Source organism: Natator depressus, chromosome 10 (assembly GCF_965152275.1).
Source record: "Natator depressus isolate rNatDep1 chromosome 10, rNatDep2.hap1, whole genome shotgun sequence".
Classification (NCBI taxonomy): domain Eukaryota; kingdom Metazoa; phylum Chordata; order Testudines; family Cheloniidae; genus Natator; species Natator depressus.
In genome coordinates this window covers 54818953-54844495 of record NC_134243.1, presented here as the reverse complement: position 1 = coordinate 54844495, position 25543 = coordinate 54818953, and the positions used below count along the sequence as shown (strand labels likewise).

Sequence of the window (25543 nt, the reverse complement as noted above, 5' to 3'; positions counted from 1 at the left end):
GGGGCTCAGAAACACAGGGTCATGCAGGTTGATTTGAAAACCTGCTATAATGAATGGGAAGAAAAATACTGCACATTGTGGTGCTTGGGGAGTGTGTCTGGAAGGCCCAGTCATAGGAAAAGAGAGCATAAAAATTGCTTATTTTAGCATCTCAGCAGTATAATAAATGATCTAGTTTTCAAGTTTCGTTGTTTTTCTAGGCAGCCAGACTTGAAATAGTATTACAACTATGTCATGCCATATGAAGCTGTTTGTTTTATTTTTTTTACTTTGATGGCCAATGGAACGTTGGGTGAATGACTCAGACATTTTGACTAAGAATGAAACAACCTGCCTGAATTTCAATTCCCTTTGCCTTATTGCGTGCTGGAAATGTGTGTGAGCATATTTACCTCAGAAATGCACTGGGCCTCACACCCACAACTAGCTACATGTAATGTGGTATATTGAAAAACTTGAGAATGGGCAAGTTCAAACCAGCATTTTCAAGTTCATTTACTGAGTCATTAGCAGCTCTCTAACTAGTTATATCTTTTTGTTATGAGATATACCAGGCCCTCTGAGGCCCCCTGCTGGAGGTCTTGAGGTCCTACCACACCCCAACTGGGAAAGGAACAGTGAAGTTGGGTCCTCCAGGCCTGTCTAGAAAGGCTGCAGGGAAGCAGCCAATCATAGTGCAGCAGGCTTAGATAAAAGGAGCTGCAGGGCCGTAAGTAGGTCAGTCCTTGCTTGGATGAGAAGGTTGAGGAGGGGCTGGAAGACTGTGAAACTCTCCAGGTGAGGAGGAGAGGGAGGGATAGGACAAAGAAACTTTCCAGGCAGCGATGTTTTGGAGAGACCCTGCTCAAGCAGGGAACACATGGCGAGAGCCCAGGGACTATAACCTTAAGGTAAGGGGTGAAGGAGTTGGACCAACTGGGAAGCAGCACAGGGAATTCAGCAGAAACTATTAAGGAAGCAGTACGTGGCTGATGTTTACAGGGTCCCTGGGTTGAGACCCAGATTAGTGGGTGTGCCTGGATCCCCCCCAGTGGGGAAGTGGCCTAAGTCTCAAATAGGGGACAAGACTCTGCTAAAAGGCCAAGAAAAGTGGCTAGATTTAAAGGCCCCAAAGAGGGGCTGAAGAGAGAAGGCACCCTGAGGAAGGAAGGACTGAGTCCAGTTTGAGCCAGGGAATTGGAAGACTTGTGTTTGTGTTTGTTTTTGTTTTGGACTTGAGTACCCTGTAAGGGGTTTGTCCATTTTAGACTGTGTGACTTGGCAAGAGGGCTGAGCCACTGAAGACCTGCCCAGCAAGATCAACAGCCGGCAGGGGGTGCTTGAAGCAGAGAAAGAGTGCAGAATCACACACAACTGACAGGAGGCTCTCAGAAGAGGTGTGTCACCCCCCCCACCAATCCCACTTTTATTTTAGTTGTATACTACAGTCTTTTGAAGGAATGAGTTATGAATTACTGTGATAAATTGTCCAATCTTTCACAACTTGTTTTTCTCTCCCTATTCCCTGTCTACTGTATTCAGGAGTTAAGGCAGAAATGGGGTTGCAATTGGGTACAAACTAGCTCCTAATCTGTAACTAGTTCATATATAAATATTTCGGTTAAACCAAAATAGTTATAGCGGTACAACCCTAGTGTGAATGTGATTTTTCTGGTATAAAAGTGCTTTACACTGGTATAGCTTATAACTATAGCTTCGTGCATGTGAATGAACATATTTATACTGGTATAACTGCACCCACATGAGGGGATTTGTACAGCTTGAACTATACTTGTATAGTTAAAGCAGTACAACATCTGTATGTCGACAAGACCAAAGTTTAAAAAAAAAAAATTCCACCTCCCATAACAAGGGGTCAAAGTGTAGGTCTGTAACACAACTGAAGTGGTGACCATTATTCGTTGTTGTGTTTAGGGCTTCTGGAGTGCTGGAATCGGATTCTGTTTCTTCCCCTGGCCAAACCCATTGCTATCCTCTAAGATAGTATGTGGAGCAGTATTGAGGAAATACATTAGGCTTCCCCTAACTGTGACTGTACTCTGTGGTACGTAATGGGGAGACTTTAACTAAAACGTTATTTGTAAGCTTGTTTAGGGTCTTGGTCAGTATTAATACACACAGTTGTTCCTGTGACAGTTGCACTGAAAAGTGTGACATTATCATCTTAAAAAGCATTTAACTTAAGTAGATTTGTTCAGCTGTTACACTGCCAACTTGCCCTTACGAGCTTTGCTCTCCTCTGGAGCTCCACTAATGGACTTGTGTACTCACATAATTGGAATTTGTTTCCATTGTAATCAATGAAAAATGTAGTAAACATAACATGTCTGGAAAAGCTTCTATCTTTTCTAAACTGTAATTATTATTTATTGCCTTTTATTTCATTCTTTCAATAGTGGATCTGTGTATATAGACTGGTTTCAGAGTAACAGCCGTGTTAGTCTGTATTCGCAAAAAGAAAAGGAGTACTTGTGGCACCTTAGAGACTAACCAATTTATTTGAGCATAAGCTTTCGTGAGCTACAGCTCACTTCATCGGATGCATACTGTGGAAAGTGTAGAAGATCCTTTTTATATACACATAAAGCATGAAAAAATACCTCCTCCCACCCCACTCTCCTGCTGGTAATAGCTTATCTAAAGTGACCACTCTCCTTACAATGTGTATGATAATCAAGGTGGGCCATTTCCAGCACAAATCCAGGGTTTAACAAGAACGTCTGAGGGGGGAGGGGGGTAGGAAAAAACAAGGGGAAATAGCCACTCCCAGTCTCTATTCAAGCCTAAGTTAATTGTATCAAATTTGCAAATGAATTCCAATTCAACAGTTTCTCACTGGAGTCTGAGGGGTTGGAGTAAATGCGGTTGTATCGCAGAGCTTGGCTGTAGATGATGGATCGTGTGGTGTGGTCAGGGTGAAAGCTGGAGGCATGTAGGTAGGAATAGCGGTCAGTAGGTTTCCGGTATAGGGTGGTGTTTATGTGACCATCATTTATTAGCACTCTAGTGTCCAGGAAGTGGATCTCTTGTGTGGACTGGACCAGGCTGAGGTTGATGGTGGGATGGAAATTTGTTGAAATCATGGTGGAATTCCTCAAGGGCTTCTTTTCCATGGGTCCAGATGATGAAGATGTCACCAATATAGCACAAGTAGAGTAGGGGTGTTAGGGGACACGATCTATCGTCTACAGCCAAGCTCTCCGATACAACCGCATTTGCTCCAACCTCTCAGACAGAGACAAACACCTACAAGATCTCTATCAAGCATTCTTACAACTACAATACCCACCTGCGGAAGTGAAGAAACAGATTGATAGAGCCAGAAGTTCCCAGAAGTCACCTACTACAGGACAGGCCTAACAAAGAAAATAACAGAACGCCACTAGCCATCATCTTCAGCCCCCAACTAAAACCCCTCCAACGCATTATTAAGGATCTACAACCTATCCTGAAGGATGACCCAACACTCTCACAAATCTTGGGAGACAGGCCAGTCCTTGCCTACAGACAGCCCCCCAACCTGAAGCAAATACTCACCAGCAACCACATACCACACAACAGAACCACTAACCCAGGAACCTATCCTTGCAACAAAGCCCGTTGCCAACTGTGCCCACATATCTATTCAGGGGACACCATCATAGGGCCTAATCACATCAGCCACACTATCAGAGGCTCGTTCACTTGCACATCCACCAATGTGATATATGCCATCATGTGCCAGCAATGCCCCTCTGCCATGTACATTGGTCCAACTGGACAGTCTCTACATAAAAGAATAAATGGACACAAATCAGATGTCAAGAATTATAACATTCATAAACCAGTCGGAGAACACTTCAATCTCTCTGGTCACGCGATTACAGACATGAAAGTTGCGATATTACAACAAAAAAACTTCAAATCCAGACTCCAGCGAGAAACTGTTGAATTGGAATTCATTTGCAAATTTGATACAATTAACTTAGGCTTGAATAGAGACTGGGAGTGGCTAAGTCATTATGCAATGTAACCTATTTCCCCTTGTTTTTTCCTACCCTCCTCCTCCCTCAGACGTTCTTGTTAAATCCTGGATTTGTGCTGGAAATGACCCACCTTGATTATCATACACATTGTAAGGAGAGTGGTCACTTTAGATAAGCTATTACCAGCAGGAGAGTGGGGTGGGAGGAGGTATTTTTTCATGCTTTGTGTGTATATAAAAAGATCTTATACACTTTCCACAGTATGCATCCAATGAAGTGAGCTGTAGCTCACGAAAGCTTATGCTCAAATAAATTGGTTAGTCTCTAAGGTGCCACAAGTACTCCTTTTCTTTTTGTACATAGACTGATTCTGCAAAAGTAAAATTCTTGTGAAATGAATAGTATGCACATGTAACGTGTAGTGATCAGCTCTCTAATTCAGGGTGGATTTGATTTAAATCAAATTGATTTTTAAATCACTAGTCAGGAAGACTTGATTTAATCATGGATTTCTACATAAAAGTGCATTCTTGTTGGTTGTTATAACCTTAATACATATTCTTCACAACTCAGAGATAGATGTAGGTTTCATTTTTAGGAGGTACACACTATACATTTTTTAAGTGATTTATTTTGAAAACTTTTCAAAGTAGTTTTACAGCTATATCAGAAAAATGAATGAATGTTTGGTTCTTTCATTTGCCAGAGGTAACTGAAGCAGATATTTATGAAGTCATTGGGAGGTGAACTATCTCCAGTTCAACAGGTTAATCATTAATATTTGGAGGATTTTCTTGTCATGCTGTATTAGGAGGAGAACATCACCAGACAGACATTTAAATTGTTTTATTTAAGTAAAACAATGTTATGTATTCTGGAGTTTTTTCTTCAACAGCAAACATATAATGTTTTAACAAAACAAGCATATGGATTTTTGAATTTAGTTAAATGTTCAAGTTCTGATGTAAAAAGTGATAAAAATGGCATTGTAAGTTTTTACTAATTCTAACTAATGTAACATTTGTTAATTTAATAATTTTAAAAAGCCTTTCACACTCATCCTGGGCTCTGAGGGAGAAGATGTGTTCTTTCCTTTTTTTTAAGGCATCATTACCAGTAATGTTCTACAGAACAAACTCTGCTCTCATTTATACCTATGCAATTCCATGGTCTTCAAACCAGGTACTCAGGTAAAACACTGGTATAACCATTTAGTATCCAGTAAAGTTGCATTGGTGGGAGGGCATAATTTGCCCAGGAAATTGTTTTATCTGTGGAAGTGCAGGAAGAGAAAAGAACCTGGCTGTCTTTCAGATCCTAGGTGAGCCTGCAGAGCTGGTGGTTATAAAAATATCTCTTTTTAAACTGACAATATTTGATCTGGAGCCATTGGAGGTTATAAACATGTAACCTGCATAATGTCACTTTTATAATAACTTTTCAGAGAAGAACCTCACTTTAATGTTTTCTTCCAGATGAAAATTATAAATAAAGCTATTCTTTTATGAAGATTAATTTTGGATTTTTGGCCTGCTGCAAAAAGCTGATGAGATACTGTTTCAGTGTTTAGTAAAATAAAGCCAGGGAAAAAGCAAATGGGAATTTAATAATAATTTGGAAATAATTATCTCATTGTAATGCAGTACTGTAATTGTGATTACTGTGAAGTTAAACTGATTAGGTTTATTTCATTATAATTTTTAATAGTGAAAAAGTTTGACCAATTGTATGAAAATAAAGTATTAGAACAGAGAATTTTTTTTAGTTAATTTTTTGGAATGAGGAAGCTAAATCATGCCTTCTACTTTGCTGGAGTGCAACTGCTAGGAGGGCACAGAAAGTCTATTTCTCTGTGTATGGAGCAGGCAAGATCTTTCTATAGCACTCCTGAAAGCACTAGAAGAAATGTCTGACTAATGCACTGGCCCCTTCACCAGGCCTCAGGAGTGTATGATCTGCAGGTAAAGGGCACTAGTTGGTGAGCACATACTGCTACTTTTAAAAGGCCACAATACCTACTGCATGTTATGTTGACTTTCTGCAAAACATCAGGTACAGTGTCTTGGATGGCCTCTGACCTGCTGCTGGTCCCCTCCCCCTCTACAGTTGTTTTCTGAAAGGCAAGGGTTTAGCCCTGGGTAAATTACTGTTTTGGGGAGGGAAGGAAAATAGTGACAAATGCAAGAAAATTGTGTACCAACTAAAAGAAGTTGTATATACTCGTTCATAAGCCGAATATTTTTGGTAAAAAAGTGAAACATCAAAGAGTCGGGGTTGGCTAATCAACGGATCTAGACCAAAATTTGATGATTTTAAGCTCTATGGAATTATTGAATTGAATATCTAATACATTGTTGTTTTTGTTTACCTGGAGCGTCTGTAGGCATGGAGCCCCCCAGCTCCCAATGGCCATGGTTCGCCATTCCCAGCCAATGGGAGCCGTGGGCAGTGGCGGCCTGCACGTCCCTCGGCCTGTGCCGCTCCCCACAGCTCCCATTGGCTGGGAACGGCAAACCGGGGCCATTGGGAGCTAAGGGACTCCATGCCTGTGGACATTCCCAGTAAGCAACTGACGGGCCGGGAGCAAAAGTTTGCTGACCCATTTATTGATGTCAATACTGCAGCCTTTTAAAGTTGCAAAGGCTTTGTTTAGTGGGCTAGATTGGCTTGAAATGAATGCTAAAAGAGCAGTGCTGCAGATCTGCATGACATTTGACCCATGCATTTCACAAAATGCTACACAGTACAAGCCAATCAGAAAAATACAATGAACAATAGTACTATAGCACTGGTGTCAGTTTGCGACTGTGTAATTTGATCTCTTCATTCATTTCTACCAATGGACCTCGTAAGGCTTGAGCCAATAGGAAAATATAACTCGCAGAATTGATGGAATCTCTAATAAAATTTAAATAGCCTGTTATCGCCACAGACATGCCAATCTACAGGGCTGCTTTGAAATAAACAAAGGACAATAATAATTTGACAGTGATAAAGCAGGTGACATTCCTATATAAAATCCTACAAAATCTATAACTAGATGATTATTATTATATTTTCATACTACTATTTAAAATGAACAGTGAAATCAAAAGAAAACAGTCTGCTTATCACACAGTGTTCAAACTTCAAGTTGTTGAATATGCAGAAGCAAACAATAATTGCGCCACTGCTCGTGAATTCTGTATCAATGAGAAGTAAGTAAGAGAATGGCGAAAAAATAAAAGACATGCCAAGAAGCAAGAAAAAATGTCCAACAAGGTGTGCCTCATTTCCTGAGCTGGAGAAAGATCTCAATAATTGGGTTGTTGAATGTCGACAAAATCGGTACATTGTCACTAGAACTGGAATTCGTCTGCGTGCTCTGCAAATGTCAAAAGATGACAAATACAAGTCGGTAAAGCTATCAATTTTTGTCGCATTAGCGGGTTGGTGTACTTGCTTCATGAACTGTCATGGTGTCTGTCAGCAAACAAAGATAGCACAAAAGCTGCCCAGAGGTCTGGAAGAAAAATCAAATCTTTGCAAAGGTTTATTGTAAAATATCGAAAGGAATATGCATTTGAGCTGTCACAAATAGGAAATATGGACAAAACACCAGTGACATTCGAATTCCCGAGCAACCGAATGGTAACCAGTGTTGGTGAAAAAACGATTTTAATTAAAACCACTGGCCATGAAAAAATCCATTTTACGGTGGTTTTATCGTGTTTGGCAAATGGATCAAAGCTCCCTCCTGTTGTTTTTAAAAGAAAAACCTTGCCTAAAAACATGTAATTTCCTGCTGGTGTCATCGTACGTGCACACGAAAAGGGATGGATGGATGAAAGTGGGACTATTGAATGGCTGGAAAAACTGTGGAGTAAGAGACCAGGAGCACTTTTCAAGAAACCTGTTATGCTCGTTTGGGAGGTGTTCAGGGCACACAAGACGGATGAAGTGAAAAATGTAGCCCAAAAAAATTAAAACTACTTTGGCTGTAATACCTGGAGGCTTAACTTCAGTTCTACAACTGCTTGATGTCTGCCTGAACAAACCCTTTAAAGACAGGTGTCAAGGTTCCTCCCCCACTCTGAACTCTAGGGTACAGATGTGGGGACCTGCATGAAAAACCTCCTAAGCTTATCTTTACCAGCTTAGGTCAAAACTTCCCCAAGGTACAAAATATTCCACCCTTTTGTCCTTGGATTGGCCGCTACCACCACCAAACAAATACTGGTTACTGGGGAAGAGCTGTTTGGAAATGTCTTTCCCCCCAAAATACTTCCCAAAAACCTTGCACCCTACTTCCTGGACAAGGTTTGGTAAAAAGCCTCACCAATTTGCCTAGGTGACTACAGACCCAGACCCTTGGATCTTAAGAACAATGAACAATCCTCCCAACACTTGCACCCCCCCTTTCCTGGGAAATGTTGGATAAAAAGCCTCACCAATTTGCATAGGTGACCACAGACCCAAACCCCTGGATCTGAGAACAATGAAAAAGCATTCAGTTTTCTTACAAGAAGACTTTTAATAAAAATAGAATTAGAAATAAGAAATCCCCCCTGTAAAATCAGGATGGTAAATACCTTACAGGGTAATTAGATTCAAAACATAGAGAACCCCTCTAGGCAAAAACCTTAAGTTACAAAAAAGATACACAGACAGAAATAGTTATTCTATTCAGCACAATTCTTTTCTCAGCCATTTAAAGAAATCATAATCTAACACATACCTAGCTAGATTACTTACTAAAAGTTCTAAGGCTTCATTCCTGGTCTATCCCCGGCAAAGACAAAATGTAGACAGACACACAAACCCTTTGTTTCTCTCCCTCCTACCAGCTTTTGAAAGTATCTTGTCTCCTCATTGGTCATTTTGGTCAGGTGCCAGCGAGGTTACCTTTAGCTTCTTAACCCGTTACAGGTGAGAGGAGATTTCCTCTGGCCAGGAGGGATTTTAAAGGGGTTTACCCTTCCCTTTCTATTTATGACAACAGGCTACGCAAAATGTGGTCTGAATGGATGTGCTCAGGCATGGCGAAGTTGACAGAAGGCGGGAATCTTTATGAAGCCTGAAATCAATCTGGTTGCCCAGTGGGTCAAGGACACGTGGGTGTCCATTCCCTCGGAAATGATAGAAAAGTCATTTCGGAAATGCTGTATCAGCAATGCATTCTACGGGTCAGAAGATGATGCCATATTTGATGATGACACAGCAGAGGTTGATGATGAGAAGGAATCTGAGTCTGAAGACAACACTACTGACATCTACGATGACAATGTAGGTGCAACTGTGACTGAAGCCAAGTTTCATGAACTGTTTGGCGAATCAGAGACTGATTCGGACTTTGAAGGATTTTAAGACTTTTTAAAATAAGTACGTCAGAACAGTATGAGATTTTAAAATCAGTAAATGGATATTAAAACATTGACTGTAATTTTGAAGGTGAATACTTATTTGTTCAGTTTTAACAACAGGTTTTTCGTTGGATTACATTAACATAATTCTAGCAAAACTTTTGAGTGATTCTTGTGATGCCAACTTTTAAAATATAGCTGGGGTCAGAAAACTTTGGCTCCCAGCCCATCAGGTTAAGCCACTTGCGGGTTGGGACGTTTTGTTTACTTGCAGTGTCTGCAGGCACGGAGCCCGTCAGCTCCCAGTGGCTGCGGTTTGCTATTCCCAGCCAATGGGAGCTGCGGGAAGTGGCGCTACTTCCCACAGTTCCCATTGGCTGGGAACGGCAAACCGCAGCCACTGGGAGCTGAGGGGCTCTGTCCCTGCGAACACTCCAGGTGAACAAAATGTCTGGGCCCGCTAGTGGCTTACCCTGATGGGCCAGGAGCCAAAGGTTGCCAACCCCTGTAATATAGGGTCGGCTTATGAAAGGGTCATACAGTTTTTTTGCTATTTTTACCTATCCATCTTGGAGGGTCAGCTTATAAACGAATGGGCTAATGAACTAGTATGTATGGTACTCTACTTTCTTACTGTGTAGTTGCCTCAAATGAAAGATAAAATGGCATCAAACATAGAAGAACGAGAGACAGGAACGATATGGAAATTTCTGAAAGGAAAATATTAAAGCAGTACTTGTATAGTCACTTTTTAAAATGGATTCTAATAGGAAGAGTCACATTAAAAATAAAATACTAATTCGAATTACACATTTTTATGAGCAAAAGTAAAAGATCAACTATTTACTGAGAAACTGCTGCCGCAAGAGTATGGTGATAGACATTTTAGATTTTTGGAAGTAAGGGCTGGGAGAGGGGATGTAATTAAAGTTTGACTGATCTGAGTTGATTTAGCTACTTTTAAACGGTCAGTTTTCTTAAAGCAAACAACCACACACAGACACATAGTGGGCCTGATCATACCCCTTAGATCCACATGCAGAAGGGATCTTTTGTATATGCAGTTATCTCCTACATCTGCATGAGGATTGAGATCCAGCCATATTGATGTCACTGTTCCATATCACTCCTGCATAGTCTGGAATCCATGTTGGGAGAGGTGTCAAAGACTGGGCACATGGAGGGGACAGATGGAAAGGAAGTTGTTTTCTCTGCCCTTCAATCCCACATAAATGAGACAAAATGATTCATACAATTGCAGGCTATATTAACTTTTTTGGATTGCCTCTTTGGGGTATGGGTGAGGGTGAATTTGTCCCATGGGTAGCTGCGTTCCAAGAAAGGCCCTGGTACTGCAGTTCCAATGGCATATGCTGCTCTGATGATGTGTGGGGCAGATTTGATGTAGAGGCATAGGGCCTTCATCCATTCCCTATGGGCAAGCCCTGCTGCCTTTCCAGCAGGAAAGCAAGCCCTGACCCTCAATGGGACAACACTGTGAAGGGAGTAATTTCCCTAAGGAGTTCTGCAGGGAGATTTCTTCCTTTTTAAACCCCGTCTTGAGTTTTCCGCAATAGGGAATAGTCTGGGCCAGTAGAATTTCTTACAGCAGCCGTTAAGTTTCTCATGCCAGTCAAATGCTGAATTGAATTTTCCATCTCTCAGACTGGACTTGAGTTCCTATTGAGATATCAACACTGTTTATAGCAACTAGCTACAATCCTCAAGCATTTTAAATGTATATATTTATTTAGTAAATATTTTCTTAGCTGTTTAAGGGTGTGCCGCTGTAGTGTAGACACAACAGTGACAGATGGGAATTATCCATCACTATAGTAAATGCACCCCCCTGAGAGGTGGAATAATTCTTCCGTCAACCTGGCTGCATCTACACTGGGGGTTAGGTCAACCTAATGACATCACGCAGGGCATTAAATTTTTCAGAACCCTGAGCAATATAGCTAGGTCAATGTAATGTCATCCAAGCCTAAAGTGTCATCCAAGTGTCATCCAAGCCTAAAGTATTATAAATAATCACTGCAGGTTTTTCCTTTATGATACAAAACAAAACCAAAAACAACACTTCTAATGAGACTGTCCCGTAATCCCTGTTGCAGCAAGTACATTAGGCATTCTAGTATTTGTTCTTTGAGTGAAGAGTTTTCATTGTGAAAGAAATGTTGGCAGTTCAAACAATGAAGAGATCTATAAATGAATTACTAAATCCATCATAAACATTTTTTCGTTGTCCATTACAGACCTTGTGGTCATCTCTCATAACCTAATTTACTGTGAATGAAGCAGCTGAAAACATAAATATCTGAACAGCCATCAGGAAAAAAATTCCCAGTGGATAATGTTTGGTGTGGCAGAATAAGATTGCCTAAGGCATTCAGTCATAATTGTCGTTGGCACCATGGGATGGATAGATAAATGTTAAGTAATTGGAACAAAGATAAAAGGAAACAATAACAGTTACCATTCTGACATTGAATTTTTCCATCTTGAGTGATGTATGCAACAGCAAAGATGAATCATAAGTCAGAAATTAATTCAAACTCTCATGTTAAAAACACTAAGAAATTAACTAGAATACTTCTTGATTGATACCTTCAGTTTTCCAGTGCAGAATTCTACTTTCACAAGCATGTACATACTACTTCTACTTTAGTTTCAATTTCAATCTAAAATGAGCAAAAATACTCACATTTTAAAATGTCTGAGTGAATTTATGGCTTATGAAGGTGAGAAGGAACTCAGGGGTTTGGGTATACTCAGGCATATGATATATTACGAACTGTGTGATATTCTCCAGGCACGGTTTTTAGTAATCAACCTTACTTTGCACCTCTCCTTCCAGAATGAAAATCTAATTGGGCTGTTGCAAACCACATTGTGTTGCCATGTACAAAAATAGATGATACTCTGAGGTCACATAACCAATTTTCCTTAGAGACTTGAGCAAAAACTTTGAGCTCGGTTCCCCAAAGATTATAGTTTTGTTCCTTAGTTCATTCAGACCCTGATGTATGTACTGATTTTATGCATGGTAGCTTCATATATAATATAGTAACCGCCAGCATACAGAGAGTCTGTGAAACAATGTGAAAGAAAATAGGTGACACTTCCCCCACCCCTGGTTTTTAAATTATAAATGACAAATGTGTCAAACCAAAACCATCCAAGCTGTCATTAATCACCCTCTTAAAAGAGCAGCCAGAGGTCTGGTTTTGGTCTCATTGATTTCAGTGAGAGTTTTGTCATTAACTTCAATGGGAACAAGATTCAACACGGAAGCAACACATCTCGAAGAACATCAGTTACAAAAAAAGGTAACTGTCTTATTTATGGCCTTGGAAGTCTTAAGAATTGGATTGGCTGCATTACTCTGAGAGAGAGTTTCTCCAGAACAAGGCTGAAGTACAGTATTGTGATGGGCCCTAAATGGATAAATAGTCATCAGGATGACCATACATTTCATAAGCTTTACGTTCTTTAAATATTTTTTAAAGTGCCATGCATAAAATTCTAAGGACATTACAGATGAATAAGTTAGGCAAACAAGTAAGACCGAGATCTACCTTTCAGTCAGGAGGACTGCACAGGAGATGCACATGATCCATCTTAATCAATAGCCCACCAAATTCAATCTGTCAAAAACAAACAAAAAGCCTGCTGAGGTAAGAGATCTGGAGTACCTGTAATTTCCAAGGAAGTCAAAGGGACTTTCAGATCTTCAGCATCTCTCAGAATCAAGTCCAAAGTCAGAATCCGCTTAAAAAAAAAAAAGTCTCAGAAGTATTGGCAGCTATTAAGGTAGTTGTTCAACCACATATCCAAGCACAACAGGAGACTGATTCTGAATTTTAGAACTTGTGCTGACTTCTTTATGTAGTTTTACAGCAAGAAGCAAAGTTGAAATTGATGCAAATTCTGACTAGCATAGCACATAGTAAACCCCAAAGGTAAAGAGGATATAAAATAATATGGTGCTTGGTGAAGTGTTCTGCTCTCTTAAAGTATAACAATCACTATAATTTTATTTCTATCAGATGCCCAGCAAACAGTGAGTAGAATAACAATAATGCACAATGATTATATTAATCAGCAAGTTCTTTTGGATGTAAGTGGTACTCTGGTGTAAAATATAATAAAGCTTTGGAGAAGTAGGAAGAATAGAATATTTTTTGTAGAAATCAGTTGAAGATGATTGAAAAAAAATTTCTTGTAACAAGGATTTTAAAATGAGCTCATTATCCATATTTTTCTCCCAATTGAACTTTTATGAAATATGTCATCTGGGGACTCTGTCTTTTCTCATATCTGAAGCCCTCACAAAAATGAGATATTCAAGAGAGTAAAATTGTAACTATTGTATGAAATCCTCTTAGTTGGCTTCTCACACAGATACTTACTTTTTGGTAACATTGTTAGTGGAATGCAGTGTTCTGTTGCTAATCTTTACACTTTTAATGTTTCCAAGATGCTCCATTTCTGTTAAAACACATGCCGTATCACCTAAGTGGAAGAAATATTGACTCTCCTCATTGGCCTTTTGAAATATCTCAATTGCAGGGAGATGAAAATAAGCAGCTATTAAATTTCCAGATAAATGCTTAAAAGGTAACACTTCACATCTTCCTGTCCCTGCTTTCTTTGGGAGATACAGTGATTATCCCCTCTTTATTGCTTCTCAGGTCTTGAAATAGATATTTTTAGAAAATCATAAAATGAAATAATATCAAACATTATACAAATGGGTGAGAACCAGAGTAAATGTATTAGTGACTAATTTTTGTCTTTTACTGTCCCAAGGTTCATGAGCCAGTTCTACCAAAATTATTTTCTTAAATAGCTGTAAAACATAACTACAAAATACCATATCTGCAATGACTTTGATCATTTCAGGTTAGGTCCTAGTGACCCATAGCAAAGCTCTGAGGATTGTGTGGTAGTTCAGAATTAGTTAGTAATAGCGTTAGAATCGGTCTGTGGTTTTGCAGTTTATAATGCCTGTGGAATTTAAAAAACAAAATATAAACCGTACATTATAAACATAGCCATTTATCAGACAGTCCTTAAATCAAGCTGGCATTTAACAGTGGCAAATGCCAATATTCTTTTTATTAGCCACCATCATTGTCACTTACCCACTTAGGAATTGTCCCATTAGTGATTCAGTCCAAGTAACATGAAACAACAAACAGAAAACATCACCGTATTAAAGGAAATAAGAAACCCTTCCAAATAACGCTTCTTACAATTTGCCACAGATGTGCTTATGGATATTATGTGATTGATTGTTCAGAGGTCAAAATCATTTTTCTTGTCTCCTGTTGCATCAACTGTCAAAATTAATAGGCTGATTTGCAAGAGGCATTGAATAAGCTCATCAGAAAATAAGAACAACAGAACAGGAAATATAATCAGATTGTAGGTGTGAAAATACTACCAGTAAATGCTACTGCAGTCTTTGCATGGTAGCAGAGTGGATATTTTAATAATAGAATATTAACATATAACATTGTGTATGTATTGCAACTTAATGTATATTACACTTTAGGAATATTTTTCAAGTATTACTATGAGTTATTGTAGATACAGTTCATATTATTTAAAGGTGATCTGCAAAAGATTTTTTAATTGTTTGAATTTTTTGCTGCTTTTATGTTGTAGACAGAAGCCAAAAAGGTTTGTTGTGTTTCTTTTCTTTTTAAAACACCTGTTAACAAACAGTATTTTTTCTTTTATTTTCCCTCCACTTGTTGCAGGGTGCATTTTTTTTTAAAATCACCTCAATATTAGGTTGTTAAAATCTTGGTCTTTTCTGATTTTACTGACATAAGGCATGGAAGTTAGGGGATTTGACCAAGGTCTCTTAGCAAGTCATTGTGGACAAGAGCCCAGAAGTTCTGGTACCCAGTACTTTGCTCCAGACAGTAGATCATCGTGTGACTCCTATGTTTCACAGTAGTTGAGGTCCCATCTTGTGACAGTATGTGATCAATAAAATCATACCAATTAATACTAGAAATCATTAATAGGATGACATAGGGCTTGAACCTGAAAGGTGCTAAACTCCTCCTACAGAAGGGTTTCAGCGCTTGGCAGGACCAGGCCCTCAATCTTTAATAGGTTTTGTTTTGCAGTTCGCGTATTCTGGCCTTACCAGTTTATAAATAGTGGCCAGTCCATTAAGGTGGCTGGCAGCAAAGAAACTGCCTGGCTTTCCTAGTGTGAGAAAAATGCAAAAATAGTAGACCATTAGTAGTGGTAGAAAGAAATAAGAAAATGATGCAATAAATCAGTTGAGGAGAACAAGAAATGTGAATAAAAGCCCACACTCCGGTGTTTGGGGATCTTGCTACCGTGAATACAGAACACAGAGAAATAATATTCCTGAATCGTTGAAACTTAGTGCACTAAAATAATGTGAGAAAAATTCACATGAGTTGTAGAGTTTACATGTAGTCTGAAGAGTAAACAGACTTATGTAAATAACTTGAGTTTTGGGGGGACAGAGAAGGATCACTCATAGCTAAGGCCATGTTTTAGTCCCAGGTATTTTTAGTAAAAGTCATGGACAGGTCCCGGACAGTAAACAAAAATTCACAGCACCTGACCTGTCCATGGCTTGTACTATACTCTTGACTAAATCTTGGGAGTGCAATGGATGCTCATGGGAAGTGGGGGGAAGAGAAGCCATGGGTGCTTGGGGCGGGGGTGGCCCGGGGAGTGCCACAGGTGCTCGGGGGTTGGCGGGGAGGTTGGCGGGGCTGACAGGCTCCCTCCCTGGCTTTTTGGAAGTGGTGACATGTCCCTCCTTAAGCTCATAGCTCAGCGCCCTGCCAGCTCTGCAGCTCCCAGTGGCCAGGAACCGTGGCCAATGTGAGCTGCGGGGGAGGTGCCTGCGGAGGCAGCACATGGTGGTAGGAACTGAGGGAGGGACGTGTTGCCACTTCTGGAGAGCACCCGCAATGTAAGCACCCTCCAGAGCCCTCATCCCTCCCATGCCCCAACCCTGAGCCTCCCACCCACAAGCCCCCAAACGCCTGCTGCTGAGGGTGGAGGCAGTGGCATGAGACTGCCCCAGCAGTGGCCGGTGCGACTGGCCCAGGGGCTGCCTGAGCTTCTCAGGCAGCCCTGGAGCCAGCTGCACAGGCCACTGCAGAAGTCAGAGGTCACGGAAAGTCACAGAATCCGTGACTTCCACGACAAACTCGCAGCCTTACTCATAGCCCTAATATCCCCTTAGCAGCACACACTTCAGTGGGAGTTGTTTGAGTTCAACTGACAGGATGACCAGAGCCCTGGTTTTTAATATAACTTTAATAAAATGTTGGAATGGGAAAATCTTGCAAGAGTCATCAGCCTTGGTGCAGTGATCTGCTCTTTGTTTTGTTTTAGGTTGCGGGTGCAGTGGATTAAAGGTAGATGAGTGTCATAGACATCTTAATTGGGCGGGGGGGGATGTTTTCTTGAGTTTACTAACTCAAGTAACTAAAATAGGCTAACATCTTTGTGGTAACAAGACAATTTGCAGTCTTCACATGAGATGGCAGGTCTGGTCAGAGAGAGAGAGAGAGCGCACTGTAAAGAAAATCTAATAGTGAAAAGGATCAGGACCTATTAATAATCAAGAGATCGTCTCCTCTCTAAACTTAAGATGCACTTTCTTTCATTAAAGCTTTATACCAGGACTAGATTATACTACAGAACCAAACTGCAGGCTCAGAGTTTCAGAAAGAGGTCTTTGCTACAGGCAGCTACAAAGTAGGCGTATATAGTGATGGAAGGAATAGGAAATGACTGGTAATATAATCCCATAGAAACAGCCAAAAAACCCTGATGACAATGTATACCAGAAAAAATATCCCGTCCCCTATGATCCATTCTCTTTACAAATTTGCAGTCATCATGAGAATTCTCCAGCCTCTATCTTTGATAAAAGAATTCAAAACTGGCTTATGACTCCTGTTGAGGCATGTATTTGACAAAGGAGCCTGTATGATAAGTGTAAAAAATGAAAACAAAAGGACCAGACTGAATTAAAATGGAATCTACATAGTTACATTCATAGCAAAAAAACCAAGCAACCCTAAATTACCACAAAAAGTAAAACTAACATGGAGCCTAAACTAAAATAACACAAAGCACAGTTAGTTTTTCCCATTTTTGACATAATTTGGTCAGCAGGAAGCAGAGTAATAGTACTTTAAATGGGTTTATATTAGTAGGTTTGAGATATATTGGTTAAAAATGCATTTTGACTATTAAACTCTATGTTCTTTGGACACCACTGGCCTGCATGAATTACCTGATAGTATATGATTGGGCAACAGCAGGAACTTAGCAACACCAGCTCATATAGCTGCCAGAGAACAGAGTTGGCTTTTGTCATTTTTAAATGCCAACTGGATCCTTTAAACAATTTGTCTATATTTAGAAATTCCTTTGTAATTTTTTTTAACTTCCAGAGCCAGGGCTGAATTTTAATGCCAAGTCCATGGCAAGAGAATTATGGAAGTCCAAAGGTATTAATTATAGCCATCTGTCAAGGTATTGGACAGGCATGACCATGTGAATTAGGTTTGAGCTGCTTCCTGAAGATAAATGGCGGCCATCGTTGATCATATCTGTCTTGAGCTGTTTGATGTTTCACATTTGGGGCTAGATGTGTCAAGTAGGCACTGCTTTGGAAAGCAGATAATGCAGAGTTGCACTGCCGCAGTGGGAACTCAGATACAACAATCCATCTGTAAATTCCTCTACACGCAGGAGTTTGCAAGGTATCCCTGCCTCTTCCTTACTCCTTATTCACTCTTATTACACTGAAGATTCAGGGCTGCAAAGCCATACTCAAGAAAGGTCCAAACTGCACACTCCTGTAGGAATGGGAAGGCTCCTGGCTCCCTCTTCCCCTGTGGTCCAGGGTTAATTTGGCTCTTATTAAATATAACATCTCCTTAATAAGTATGTGAATAATATGTCTGATATACATACACATTTCATAAATTATATTAATGTTAAAAAAATATTACAAACATATTTATTTTCATCTGGATTAAACTCGGCGTATCAAGAGCACACACACATATGCAAAATAACATGTAAAAATTCAAGCTCAAACAACAGAGTGCAATAAAACTGATAGCTACGTACATTAGTGTGTTCAAAATTTTTGTCACTGATTGTTGAACATAACCTCCGTAAGTCTACTTAGTTTTAAAAGAATTATGGTAAAATAGAAACAAACGTTTACCTCCACACACAAACCGAAATGATGGCACCATACACAGAAGACTAGCCATAGTATATTGGAAATTATTAGGGTAATTGATTAATCGCAGTTAACTCACATGATTAATTCAAAAAATTAATCGTGATAAAATAAATTAATTGCAGTTTTAATCGCACTGTTAAACAATAGAATACCAATTGAAATGTATTAAATATTTTGGATGTTTTTCTACATTTTCATATATATTGTATTCTGCATTGTAATTGAAATCAAAGTGTATATTTTTTTATTACAAATATTTGCACTGTAAAAGTGATAAAAGAAATAGCATTTTTCAGTTTGCCTCATACAAGTACTGTAGTGCAATTTCTTTGTTGTGAAAAAGCATAGATGGATGTCCCCTGGATTGGTGATTGAAGCATGAAGGGACATATGAATCTTTAGCACATCTGACACATAAATACTTTGCAATGCCGGCTACAAAAGTGCCATGGAAATGCCTGTTCTCATTTTCAGGTAATATTGTAAACAAGAAGCGGGCAGAGTTCTCTCCTGAAAATGTAAACAAGCTTGTTTGTCTGAGCGATTGACTGAACAAGAAGTAGGACTGAATGGATTTGCAGGCTCTAAAATTTTGCATTGTTTTATTTTTGAATGCAGGTTTTATTGTACATAATTCTACATTTGTAAGTTCAACTTTCATGATAAAGAGGTTGCATTACAGTACTTTTATTAGGTGAATTGGAAAATACTATTTCTTTTATTGTTTTTACGGTGTAAATACTTGTAATCAAAAATGAATATAAAGTGAGCACTGTACACTTTGTATTCTGCGTTGTAATTGAAATCCAATATATCTGAAAATATAGAAAACATCCAAAATGTTTAAATGGTATTTGATTATTGTTTAACAGTGCGATTAATCACGATTATTTTTTTAATTGGGCAATTAATCGAGATTAATTTTTTTAATCTCTTGACAGCCCTAGAAATTATACATATTTTTAACTCTACGTGAATAAATATTTTGCATTTACTTAGCTGGTCTGTTTAACTCGAGCTAGTCTGTGGTCATAGCAGAAATTGGATTTAGATCCACAGCTGGTTCGAGTTAACTTCAATGGAGCAATGCTACTTTACATCAACTGGGAATGTGATTTACACACAAAAGGTTATGTTAAAAGAATGTTAAGATTACAAAGTCAAGCACTCAAAATTTAAGAGAATTAATGTAGCTTTTTTACAAAGGGGTTTGGGAATTAACCCGCTTGTGCATTATGATACAGTCTTTAATTACATGATCACATACTGGGTTTTTTCAAAAGGATACCTGCCCGGGGCATCTAGTGATGTCAATAGTAGTTTTTATGGGAAAGAAATTACTACCTTAAAATGAGAGTAGCAAAATAAGAGCATGGAAAATGAATATGAGTGGCCCTTTCCCACTTTAGGATTGTTGATGTTCTTAATCAGTTGAATCCTGTCTCACATACTTGTTAAGTGCCTTTTAAAGTACCTGCCACTTGAAGAACACAGCCAAACATGGGTGCCACTCTTGTATTCAGTGGTGAAGATTTAATATTGATGCTCTGTGTGTGAGGAGGTGTTGCGATTGGAGGTGAAATTCACTTTATACACATAGAAAGCTCGACTAATTGGGCAAATTGGGGGAAGTGAAGTGATGTTGAGAATTCACCCCATATTTGGGACTTGGGCAGGAGGCTGCAACACAATTCTCTGCAGATGCCAGCTCTATTCTATGAGCTTGGATAGCCCTTTATGCATTTTGTGTGAAAGGTAATGTAATAGTGGAGCCTGTGGCTTATTCCTTATCTCCTCCTTTCATGCTAGTCTATATGGAACTGGCACAGACCTCCACAAGAGCATGCAGCCTCTTGCTGGCGTACTTGGTCTCCTTGTCAGTAGGCTTATGTGATCCAAATGAGCTCAGATCTTTCCTGTCATGCAACTGAAGGAAGACACAAGGCAGAAGATTCTGCAAGTGAACTTCTAGTTAGATAAGTAGTGGAGGGTTTTGGTTTTGTGGAACTTTGGCACAGCTTTAATGAGGAGAGGGGCTGTGTACTTAGGCTCCCCTACTGAGATGGAGGTCATCTTATCACCAAGGGGACAGGCTAGCTAGAGTACTCAGGAAGGCTTTAAACAAACAAAAAGGGGAAGTTAAAAAGAGGGAAGATATAAGATCTCATTTTGCACAAAATTGAAATGTTGAGAACAAAATTAATCAAGAATTAAAGAATATGAAGGGAAGAAACTCTTTAATTGCATATATACTAATACTAGGAGCCTGGGTAACAAACAATCTAGTTGGTATTACTGAAACCTGGTAGGATGATTTGCATGACTGAAATGTTAAAATAAATGGTTTAAACCTATTTAGGAAGGATTGAATGGACAAAAGGTGAGGAGGAGTGGCATGCTATGTCCATGGCATTTCCTGTTTTGGAGTCACTGACAGTTCAGAAGAAAATTATCTTGAATGCTTTTGCATCAATGGCCTTAACAGATGAAGCTCAAGATGGGGGTGTTAAGCAGTAACTCCTGTAGAGTCAAGAGTTGTTTTGATGTGTGTCTGAGGTGGGGTGAAGATGGACTTCTCTTGATTGAGGAAGTCCTGGACTCTTGGGGAGACAACAGATTATGTGCAAAGAAGCATAGAAATCAGGTGGTCTTATCTGAGCAACTGGCTCATGGATTGAAAGTGAACATTTTGATGTCCTAAATGAGCAACCTCCATTTTCAGGCATTTGGTAAAACTTAGAGAGAACAATAACCACACCAAACAGGAGCACTGCATTCTAGTAATGATCAGAAACTGAGATTTCTTGACTAAATGGTAGAAATACCTGTCTCAAAGGCTTAGAGCCCTGAGTCAGTCTTGTCAATATAGGGAAGGTTTGACAGCTGCCAGTGTCATCCTTTGAAACCTGAAGCTTCAATGAATTTGTTCAACCTCCTCAAATGTAATATGATAAAGAGGCTGTAATTATTTCTCTGGTATAAGCAAATACTGTGATGAGGTACTTATTTTGTTTAAAAAATGATCAGTGTAGCAACCTCAAGTTTTAGCAGTATCTTGTCAGAGGCATCCCTAAAAGGAATAGGGAATGAGATTTGGGAGGCAGTAAGAAGTGGGATTGAATCATGTAGTCATTTCTTCCATCTCCATAATAATCTGATTTAATGCCATTCCACTCTGCAAAGCAAAACAGAATCATCCTTAACTAGGGAAAGCATAAAAAATCTGAAGGCTGATCTGTGGCAAGACTCTGGGCTCCTGCCTGCATTGCTGTCTGCTTCCAAATCCTGCTTGAAGGCACTGAAGGAGAGGTTCTTTGTTGTTTCTGGTGAGTCCTGTAGTGTTTTCCATCTTGGCAATGCCTGCGAAGACATCTTCGGTACCTTTTGATAGTGAAGCTGCTCTGCTAGTGGAAACTGCATCTGGTATCTAAAGAGGGAGTTTTCTTCTTGAAAGAAGGCTCGGAAAAATCCAAAAAACTAGCTGTCACTTCGAACCTTAACAGATTCTTTCTTTCCCATCTTTCTGCTGAAGAGACCTAATTGTTTAAAAGGTAGGAATGAAACTTTAGTTTGAAATTCCAGGGAGAGGTCAGAAGTCTAAAGACAAGGAGGGCCGCAGTCATTACTGGTGGTCTAGCTGCAGTGTCCAAGTAACAACATACAACTCTCAAAGAATGCCTGGATACATTCTGGCTCTCCTGATGGTGGCTTTTACATTTAGTTATCTGATTGATGATGCTTCAGAAATGTTCAGTGTCATTTTTAGTTTTAATTTTAAATCTGTTTCCTCATTACAGTATGACAAGGTAGGAGAAGTAATATCTTTTATTGGACCAACTTCTGTTGGTGAGAGAGACAAGTTTTCAAGTAGCACAAAGCTTTTCTCTCTCACCAACTGAAGCTGGTCCAGTAAAAAAAAAAATTACCTCACACACCTTGTCTCTCTAATATCCTGGGATCAACATGGTCACAACAACAATCCTCATTACTGTGTCATTTGCTTATGATACTACGTATTGCAGTTTTATCTACTTTGTTGGCTCTGAAAAATTTAAATAGCGAGACACACCAGCTACAAACAATACTCTTATCGTTTTGATGGATGGCTTTCTCTATTAGCAATAATCTTTCTAGATGCAGTATATTATGAATATCTAGCCTTTATTGAAACTCTCCTCTGTCCAGCATAACTATGAAATATTTATTGATTCTTAAATCTTTACTTTTAGTGACTTTCCCTTAAATTGTTGATACCTCTATTGCAAAGAATTATTTAGTATGTTGAAACTGTTAATTTTTCAAATGGCATTTACTGTATTTTGTTAGCTATAATGGTTTATTTTGGAAATGACTTGAGATACAAATAAGAATTTCTCACAGATAAACTTTTCCATGATTGTGAGAACACAGAACTTGATTTATTTTCTTGTTAAGGTCACTTGAAGGCAGAGCAGGGCATGGCTTTTAGGGTCACCTGTCTCATCAATCTCTAAGTGTTCTAGGTTTTCTCTCAGTTTCTTAGAATCAGAAGCTGTGCTTTTTCTGTCAAATTCACCCAATAATAAAAGGACACCAGAGAGAAGAACAAGAACACTGCTTCTGCTGATTAGCCTATGTCTAGGCTGCAGCCATTCACATGAATGATCGTCGTGAATTAATTTTCATAGCCTAATAAATCAGATGTTATGTTCTCTATGAATAGATGTATATTTTTAAGTTTGAACAATATGTGGTTTCTTCTACAATGTAAAAATACTGGGCTTCTTAAAAGCTTTTTTCACTTGAGCTTCAATGGGAGACTTTCAATTAAATACATTTATACAGGTTTGTGATCTAGGGGTTGATGAAGACTTAAATTTCTGGGCACAATGCTCAAATGTATTGACCGATGTGATCCTTCATATTGAAATGTGGGCATTATTTTGCACTGCCTGCAACCAGAAGGCTCTTCTTTCAGAAAATGTCACACTATCCTTTTAAATCCCTCTTTATTTGGCATCTATGCCCAGTTGAAACTGGCATATCTCCTGTGAGTGGGCACAGTGCAGTTTTGACAGATGGGGCTGAGTATAGCTGTGCCAGAGAAGAGTGTGGAAATCCAGTTCGGGTATTAGAGCCCTGATTCTATCCAAGAGCACTGAAATTTAAGCGTCTCCAAAGCTTCATTTCTTTGGGTTGTGGAGCAATGTTATCAAAATGACTGGAGTAATAATATATTAACATATCCTGAAGTATTTCAAAATGCTTTGCGGACTGTGTATATATATATATATATATATATGAATCCCTTCACTCTCCACTGGAGTACAGCCACCTCTGAACGAACATAGTAGCTCACAGGAATACTACTAAGTGGTTTAGGTCAGGAAGTGCAGGAGAATAATATATTCATTTGTAAACTAAAGGGTGAGATTTGGATGTACCATTACCCAAATAAGGATTTGGGAAGGAATCTGAGGCTAACACCCAAACTTCTTATATGTGCTATGGAATCTTTCACAGTCGCAAGTCATTCTGCTTTGATTTTATGTTTAAACTAGGGCTGTCAAGCAATGAAAAAAATTAATCGTGATTAATTGTGCAATTAATCATGCTGTTAAACAATAAGAGAGTGCCATTTCTTTAACTATTTTTGGGTGTCGTCTACATTTTCAAATATACTGATTTTAATTACAACACAGAATACAAAATGTACAGTGCTCATTTTATATTTATTTTTATTACAAATATTTGCACTGTAAAAAAAGAAATTGTATTTTTCAGTTCCCCCATTACAAGTACTGTAGTGCAATCACTTTATTATGAAAGTTGAACTTACAAATGTAGAATTATGTACAAAAAAACCTGCATTCAAAAACAAAACAATGTAAAACTTTAGAGCCTGCAAATCCACTCAGTCCTACTTCTTGTTCAGCCAATCGCTCATTCCGGCTACAAAAGTGTCATGCAAACACCTGTTCTCACTTTCAGGTGACATTGTAAATAAGCAGCGGCAGCATTATCTCCCGTAAATGTAAACAAACTTATTTGTCTTAGAGATTGGCTATACAAGAAGTAGGACGGAGTGGACTTGTAGGCTCTAAAGTTTTACACGGTTTTGTTTTTGAGTGCAGTTATGTAACAAAAACATCTACATTTGTAAGTTGCACTTTCATGATAGAGATTGCATTATAGTACTTGTATAAGGTGAATTGAAAAATAGTATTTCTTTTATCATTTTTACAGTGCAAATATTTGTAATCAAAGTAATATTCAGTGAGCACCGTACACTCTGTATTCTGTATTATAATAGAAATCAATATATTTAAAAATGTAGAAAAACATCTAAAAATCTTTAATAAATTTCAGTTCAGATTCTGTTGTTTAACAGTTTACAGATTAAAACTTCTATTAATTGTGATTAATTTTTAAAATCACGATTAATTTTTTTGAGTTACTGCAATTAATCGATAGCCCTAGTTTAAACTAAAACCAGTACTCCCATGAGTCTACTACCCCTTTGTACTATGTTGAGACATTGGTTCGGAGCAAAGAGCACCACTTGCTGAAGTACCAATAGCATTTCCCAAATCATGTTTTAAGGTTTTCCTTGTAATCCTCCTATCTAGGTGTTGACCTATTTGGTTTGCAAAATCTGAAGAGATCACAGTCCAAGGTGGTGTTGCAAAAGGTATTGGACAATCTAAAAATAACTTAGAGGCTTTAAAAGGCAACATTTGGCCTTGAAGGCAATATCTCTGTCTTTACCTCCTGTCCAAATCATTTTAGCCATGTGTTGGCATGTGATTTTTTATTCCGATTATTACATGTAAAATTATGGAGAGGAACATGAAATCAAGATCTCCTTTTAACATGCTTTAATTTCATGAGAATAATTCCCAAAATAAAAGTTTTTAAAAACAGTGTTCATACTGTGTCAATTGTGATGTGTTTGGTCACAGAGACCCTATTGG

The 25543-nt window shown here is 38.8% G+C and overlaps 1 protein-coding gene across 2 annotated transcripts in view; it reads left to right on the top strand.

Moving 5' to 3' along the window:
• Window positions 1–25543, top strand: part of ENTREP2 (endosomal transmembrane epsin interactor 2) — a 391860-nt gene that overhangs the window by 18038 nt on the left and 348279 nt on the right. The window lies entirely within an intron of this gene.